Raw genomic sequence first — 8,708 nt, 5'->3', positions numbered from 1 at the left:
CCGTACCTCAAGCTTTGAGGGATTCTAGGATGATGCACGATATGCTTCAGTACAGCGCATATTAAACCAACAAAGTTATCTGGGCTGAGATTTAGTGTTCAGTAGACAGAGAGAGAGAGAGAGAGAGAGAGAGAGAGAGGGGGGGGGTGGGGGTGGGGGGGTAGTACCGGGATTCCGTTTGAAAAGAATAGTCATGGCTCCTGAACAAACTTGGTAGAAAGTTTCTTGTTGCATTGCTTTAAAAAAAAAAATCCCCCCTCCCTTTTCGAGTTTCTCATGTTCAACTTTCATTTTTCTTCCTCCTGCTTTCCGGTTCTAGATAAACACTGTTGAAGACGCTGATTGTCCTCGCTGTCATCGTCACCATCATATTCACCGTCTTTCTATATCTACTACCATTCTATATCTACACATAAAACTCTGACGTATAGAATTACCGACGCATGATAGCTTCAACAAGGGGAATCGTGGATCCTTTGTAACTGGAAACAGTGCAATCACAATCAGGGGTGGGGCAACCGCATTATGTGTCTGTCCTTGAAAACGAAACGCACAGAGGTGAAACGTACCTATATAGTCGTCCCTTTGTTAGAATATACCTTGTAAGTGTAGTGTTTATGGCTGAAATGATCAACGTGTTAAAAAAAACATGATTCTCAGTTCATGGAAAAGCACGATGACATGCTCGCAGGATACTGTTTGAAGGGCTTCTGATACAGGAGGTGATATATTGCTGAATGGATAGGTGGATGGATGGATACATAACATTGGACGTTTTTGCTTTGTTTGTTTGTTGTTGTTGTTTCTAAACGGTGGAAACGCTAGGAGGTTGCTCAGCGTATACATGATCTTTTCCGCTTTACTGAAAGAGAGAGAAAGGGGAGGGAGAGAGAGAGAGAGAGAGAGAGAGAGAGAGAGAGAGAGAGAGAGAGAGAGAGAGAGAGAGAGAGAGAGAGATGTTCATATTCAATGGCAGTCTTGCTGTAACCAGCACAATATCTTATTCGAGTTATGAAAGGATCATATGAATTCCAGAATTCATCAGAAAAAATACTCGTAGTAGTAAAATTAGCCCACAATTTTTTTTTTGCGCGCGTATGTGTGTGTGTGTGTGTGTGTGTGTGTGTGTGTGCTTTTAAAACAGTATTAGTTTACGAGAGCTATTATTGATTTTTCTTCCAATATTTCTTTCTTTCGTTATTTGTTAATTTATTAGCTTACTAGTTTGTTTATTCATTATTATCAATCTTTAGCATGATTTTTTTATATATAATTTTTAGCAATAGCCGACTGGTTAAAGCGTTGGAATTACAATCTGACGTTCCTGTGTTCGAATCTCGGTAACGGCGTCTGGTGTGTAAATGGTGGAGATTTTTCTGATCTCTCAGTTCAAGATATGTGCAGACCTGCTTGTGCCTCTAACCCCTTTCGTGTGTATGCACACGTAGATCAGATACACACGTTAAAGTTCCTGTAATCGATGTCAACGTTCAGTGGGTTTTGGAAACAAAAACATACCCAGCATGCGCAGCCCCCAAAACGGAGTATGGGTGCCTACTTGGTGGGGTAAATTAAAACAAAACGGTCATACATGTAAAACGTTATGTCTATCTGAGTGTGCATGTGTTCGTGCCTGAAATATGATTGAATGATAGAGAAAACGAAAGCTGAGCACCCAATGGCAGCCGTCAGTCGGCTCTACCCAGGTTGGCAACATGCTGTACAAATGACCCCGAGTTTGTAAAGCGCTCAGAGCTTGTTCTCCGACCGAGGATAGGCGCTATATAACTATCCACACCATTCATCTTAGTAGTAGTGGTGATAGCAGTAGTATGGCTTCCATTTTCTTTCTCTTTTGTTTTCGATTCCTATATTCATGATGATGAATGTTATCGTCATCTTTACCAGCAACGTCATTATAGATACCGTGGCTTCTGTTGTTGTTGTTGTTGTTGTGGGCTCAGGATAGCTCCACAAAGTGGAGGAGAATTACCATGTAAATCTGTGTCCCGTACACACAAAGACCTCTTTTCATTTTGCATTGTTATTGTATTGCGCTGTATTGTGTTGTTGTATTGTATTGTGTTGTACTGCATTGTATTGGGTTGTATTGTATTGTGTTGCATTGTTGTATTGTGTTGTATTGCATTGCAATGTATTGTGTTGCGTTGTGTTGTATTGTGTTGTATTGTTTTCAATGCAACCTGTACTACTTCTGTCTGCAAGTGAAGTTTGTTCCACTATCAAGTGAATCCCGTTTTCTGAACGTTGCCAGTGAGGACCTCTGTGCTGCTGATGTTTACTTATTTCTTTTTAACGTGTCCTTTTTGTATAATGAACACGGGACGTCGGTTTCTCGTCTTATACTGAACACGGGACGTCGGTTTCTCGTCTCTTACTGAACGTTTCTCGTCTCATACTGAACACGGGACGTCGGTTTCTCGTCTTATACTGAACACGGGACCTCGGTTTCTCGTCTCTTACGTAACACGGGACCTCGGTTTCTCGTCTCTTACTGAACACGGGACGTCGGTTTCTCGTCTTATACTGAACACGGGACGTCGGTTTCTCGTCTCAAACTGAACACGGGACGTCGGTTTCTCGTCTTATACTGAACACGTGACCTCGGTTTCTCGTCTCAAACTGAACACGGGACGTCGGTTTCTCGTCTCATACTGAACATGGGACGTCGGTTTCTCATCTCATACTGAACACGGGACGTCGGTTTCTCGTCTCAAACTGAACACGGGACGTCGGTTTCTCGTCTTATACTGAACACGGGACGTCGGTTTCTCGTCTCAAACTGAAAACGGGACGTCGGTTTCTCGTCTTATACTGAACACGGGACGTCGGTTTCTCGTCTCATACTGAACACGGGACGTCGGTTTCTCGTCTCATACTGAACACGGGACGTCGGTTTCTCGTCTCTTACTGAACACGGGACGTCGGTTTCTCGTCTTTTACTGAACACGGGACGTCGGTTTCTCGTCTCTTACTGAACACGGGACGTCGGTTTCTCGTCTTATACTGAACACGGGACGTCGGTTTCTCGTCTCTTACTGAACACGGGACGTCGGTTTCTCGTCTTATACTGAACACGGGACGTCGGTTTCTCGTCTCAAACTGAACACGGGACGTCGGTTTCTCGTCTTATACTGAACACGGGACGTCGGTTTCTCGTCTCATACTGAACACGGGACGTCGGTTTCTCGTCTCTTACTGAACACGGGACGTCGGTTTCTCGTCTTTTACTGAACACGGGACGTTGGTTTCTCGTCTCTTACTGAACACGGGACGTCGGTTTCTCGTCTTATACTGAACACGGGACGTCGGTTTCTCGTCTTATACTGAACACGGGACGTCGGTTTCTCGTCTCTTACTGAACACGGGACGTCGGTTTCTCGTCTTATACTGAACACGGGACGTCGGTTTCTCGTCTCAAACTGAACACGGGACGTCGGTTTCTCGTCTTATACTGAACACGGGACGTCGGTTTCTCGTCTCTTACTGAACACGAGACGTCGGTTTCTCGTCTCATACTGAACACGGGACGTCGGTTTCTCGTCTCATACTGAACACGGGACGTCGGTTTCTCGTCTCATACTGAACACGGGACGTCGGTTTCTCGTCTCAAACTGAACACGGGACCTCGGTTTCTCGTCTCATCCGAACGACTAGCACCCAGACCATCGCACAAACGGGGGTGATGGACGGGAAGGAGGGAGTGGGGGGAGGGGGGGGGGGGTATTGAAAATCCCGGTCCGATGATATATAGGGCTGGAACCCATATGACCCTCGCATCCCAGTTGTGCACATGACCACAAGGTCTCTCCACCATGGCCACACAGCTAAACAGCCCACCCATCAGACAGCCACCGACATGTTGCCATGCGGGACGATTTGTGGCTTCAGTCTCTGGACACATGAATCCTTAGTAACTACACACACACACACACACACTCACAGTGCTTCCACAAACAAGGGAGGAGCTACCCGTACTCCATCTGCAGGGAACAATGGAGACACAGAGGTGTGGCAGTTATCCACAAAAGAGACTAGACACACTCGCACGCACGCACGCACGCACGGGACAGAGAGAGAGAGAGAGAGAGAGAGAGAGAGAGAGAGAGAGAGAGAGAGAACCAATGTAGCAATGTTGTCATTGTCACTGATTCTCTCTCCCTCTCCTCCCTCCCTCCCTCTCTATCCCTCTCCCTCTGTGCACCCCCCTCTCTCTTTCAATGTGGGGAGGGCATTGATACGTTACATCCTTTACACGAGCACGCGCACGCGCACGCGCGCGCGCGCACACACACACACACACACACAGATCAATACGGCAGTTCGTGAAATTATAAACACCAGCAGGGTAGTGCCTCCACCGGCCTCATCAAGCCAACCATTGTTCTCACAGGGCACGGGAACCGCCGCTACACAGACCAGCTTCATTCACTGTGGCCACGTTAGAACCACCACTCTGCCTACACCCAAAGAAAGGTATCAGCATTGTGTCAGAGCAAAAAAACATCATAGCGTGTATGTTCACTGACAAACAGTCTGGCGTTAGTGGTAAGTAATCACAGGGTGTGACTCTGATGTGTTGAGTCGGCGCTGTCTGTCTCTCAGAATGATGAGGAAAGGGGTCATGCTGATGAAAAAATAGATGAATAAAACATATAAGTCTTGTTGTTGGAAAGGTGGAGGTTGGTTGGAACAACAAACACCATACGTTCGCGTACGAGTATGCGCGCGACTTAAAGCTCGTATATTGTCAGTACCTCTCTCTCTCTCTCTCTGGCTCACACTCTGTTTCTGTCTCTGTCTCTGACTATCTCTCTCTCTCTCTCTGGCTCACTCTCTGTTTCTGTCTCTGTCCCTGACTGACTCTCTCTCTGTCTCTCTTCTTTCTGTCTCTGTCACCGACTCTCTCTCTCTCACTCTCTATCTCTGGCTCACTCTCTATTTCTGTCTCTGTCTCTGTCCCTGACTGACTGACTTTCTCTCTCTGTGTCTCTGTCTCTCTCTCTCACTCTCTCTTTCTGTCTCTGTCCCTGACTAACTCTCTCTCACTCTCTCTCTCACTGTCTCTGTCATTGACTCTCTCTCTCTCTCACTCTCTCACACACTCTCTCTTTCTCACTCTCTTTCTCTGTCACTGACTCTCTCCCTCTCACTCTCTCTCTCTCACTCTCTTTCTGTCTATGTCTGTCACTCTCTCTCTCTCACTGTCTCTCTCTCACTCTCTCTGTCAGGTCTTGACGACCTGGAGTGGCAGGCAGTAAATAATAAAATTAAAGGCTGGCTCCCACCAACAATCACAACAACAAAATAAACACTTGTGACGAAGAACTTTCACCACATTCGCCAGCTACAGACACAAAACGACACAATATAACACTAAATAGCAATTTAACCTTTTATTTCCCTTAATACAACACGTGCACAGCCCACTTAATCACACACTCAACACTCAGCCTTCTCGTTCGCTTCCGACGTAATGGTAACTTCAGAACACTCCACACTAAACCCACAATCTTTCCACGCAATCCTGCGAGCAACAATCTCAATGCCTGGTCAATAACCTCTCGACCACCACATACATAGGTCACCAATCAAAGAACATTCACAATCCAGCGTGCAAAGGTTATAGTACAACAAGAGCAAAAGACATTCTTAGGGTCTCTTATGATCGGTACGAATCATCCCCTGGAGTTCCCGACAACCTCAAGGCACGTTCAGGCCTAGTTATTTAACACAGTACTTACGAAGAACTCTGACGTCACGAACTCCTCATTGTGCACTACACCACACACGCTGGAATCTCACGTCTCTGTTATGACTTGACACACGCACTACACAAACAATGCCTCCACATCTTCAGCAGCAACAAATCGACGCGTCGCGCTGACGGCCACCACCTTTTCCCTCCTCTCGTCGAAGAGCACGCTCGTCCTGGGACACTTCACCACGAGCGTTCCGGGCTCCTGCCTCGTCGACCTCGGGGTGAAGTCCGAAGTCCGCCTCCTCCGGCAACCGCAGCTCCCCCACACGTGGATAACCAACGTTCCACTCTCTCTCTGTCCGAGAACCTACACTCAGCTTCCCCTACCACACGTCGGACCACTCACACAGGGAGAATGTACAGGGGTGGGATAGATCTAAACGGTAAAACAAAATATGATTAGGCAGATCCAGCCAGAAGAAAAGGTTATGGGGCTATGTACAGGAACGGAGATGCACAATGGGAATTTCACGTATCCAACGTCCTCCGACGCCCGCTGGCCACGCTTTCCCAGGACGACGAACACAAAAGGGAACTGGCTCACACCCCGTACTTCACAGTCACTGGTGACAAAGGAATAACACCGTTCTTCCCCGCACAGCAACGTTGTACTAAGCTTAGTAACGCAAGATGTAGCTCACCCACAGCAATGCTAGTACCCCAGTCCCAAAACAAACAATACAATCCTTCAGCACACTTCTAACAAGTGCTTCAGGCACAAGGAAAACAAGGAATAGTCCATCACCTCTGGACTGAAGTCCCTAGCACACAGTACCACCATGCACTAAGTCACATCCAAAAAACATGGAGCAAAAAACGCCTGCCTTCTGCAGGGAGCACACACATAGGTATCTCTCAAAACTACCCCCACGTAGAACTCTGATTGGTTAAAATATACTACAGCTGATTGGTTAAAATACACTACAGCTGATTGGATGACCGTTCATCCACCTTACATTCTGATTGGTTAAAATACACTACAGCTGATTGGTTATATACAAGTCTATTTACAGATCTAGACTCTTGCACTCGCTGCCTAACTTGGCAACAACCACACTACATTTGGCGCTTAGCGCTGTCTCAGTCCTGACACTCTCTCACTCTCTCTTTCTGTCACTGACTCTCTCTCTCACTATCTATCACTGTCTCTCCTCTCTCCCTCACTCTCTCTCTCGCTCACTCTCTCTTTCTGTCTCTGTGGGGGGTGGGGGTGGGGGTGGGGGGTGGGGGTGCTGGTTGTTGTCAGAGAAGATGAACACTGGTTTTGATAATCCATGAGCTGTGCCCGAGAGTAAGCCACGGAATAAACACTGTATGCTGGTGTTATGTGGGTGCACTTGTGCTGGAAGAGTGCACGAAACTGACGAAACGACACATTGACACTGGCAGGCCGTGCGGAGAGATCACTCATAGTGGTTGGCGATCTTGCCATGACACAGAGAAGAGAGAGAGCGACCAAAGAAATTTAAATGTATTTATAATTGAATTAAGATTGTGTTCATTCGTTCGTTTGTTCGTTTTCTGTCTCTGTCTCTCTCTGTATCTCTTTCTCTCTGGCTTTCGCTCGCTGTGTGTGTGTGAAACGCATGTACTCACTCACACACACACACACACACACACACACACACACACACACACACGCACACAAAGTAAGTCACTTTCCAGGTCAGCCTGTCTCATGCCATAACAAATAGCAACATATGTATTGCCATCTATGAAAAACAACAAAAACAAAAACAATATATTTGGGAAGGAAGGAAGAAGAACAACAAACAAGAACAAGAGAGGCAAGGCCTTCAAGACTCACTTGTGACACACTTTAAAAAAATATCTAATCGTTAAAATGTGTTCTGTATTTGTTATTATAAAGCTTCACGTTTAAAAAAAAAAAAGAAAAAAAAAAAGAAGAAATGAGTCCTAACCAGATTCGAACCCCGCGTGTTCGGGTGAGAAGAAACTGCCTTATCCATTACACTATCGTGGTTCCTTAACTGACGTTCTAAAATTTAACATTTGAACATACTTTTTTAAAGGGCGATAAATCAATTGCGGTATTCGCAGTGAGAACGCTGTTTAAATCATATTATTCTGGTGTATCTTGGGCATTCAAAAAAATCTTTAAGGGCAATAAAAAATTCTTTTTAATGGCTATCGCTGCAATCACACTGCAACATTTAGCCGTTTTCACTAGATCCAGATAGATGTACAAATTTAGTTATACCCGCTGGGAATGTAGTACGACATGGTCGATTCAATTTCACTTTTATGTTCATTCTAGTTTTATAGTTTTAAATTTGATATGAAAATTTAGTATTTTCTTAAACTAATAACATGTAGAGCCAAGTACAAGTACTTCTAAACGTCGTAAGAAGTGAAAAGGACTTCATTTTGAGAAAAGTCAAGACTGGAAATTTCTTCGTTTCATCGTGATCAGTTCAAGGGTATTAACTCGCATGGTTTACAATTTTTAACTGTGAATTCCGACTGATTCTGTGGATATTTTTATGGCAGTTTGGGGCATAATCCAGTAAGTGATGAGGCGTTCACAAATCTTTCTCTGAATAAATATTTAACGGTCTCCTTCTCCAACTTTCCATCACATGTTATCGTGTATTGTCCATTGAATATAAGATAGAACGGGCAGGTCAGCAACTTGAAACAAAATGGCGTCGTTCGCGTTCGCGAAGAATATGAGCTCGCGCTTTGAATGTGTATAAATATGTGTACGCAATTGATTTTTGCCTATGACCTTCAGGGCTCAGCCAACAGATCTGTAAAGTCCACTCGTCGTATTGATTTTAGTATTTTCCGAAAAAGACCACTTGGGCAACCGAACATAATGAAAGCCCTGTACACTGAGAGTAAAACACAAGCTTTTTATGTATTCAGTATAATTTCAAAATGTAATGTAATGGTTAAGATGAGA

Source organism: Babylonia areolata, chromosome 5, assembly GCF_041734735.1.
Source record: "Babylonia areolata isolate BAREFJ2019XMU chromosome 5, ASM4173473v1, whole genome shotgun sequence".
Classification (NCBI taxonomy): domain Eukaryota; kingdom Metazoa; phylum Mollusca; class Gastropoda; order Neogastropoda; family Buccinidae; genus Babylonia; species Babylonia areolata.
Note: the sequence above shows the minus strand (reverse complement) of the source record.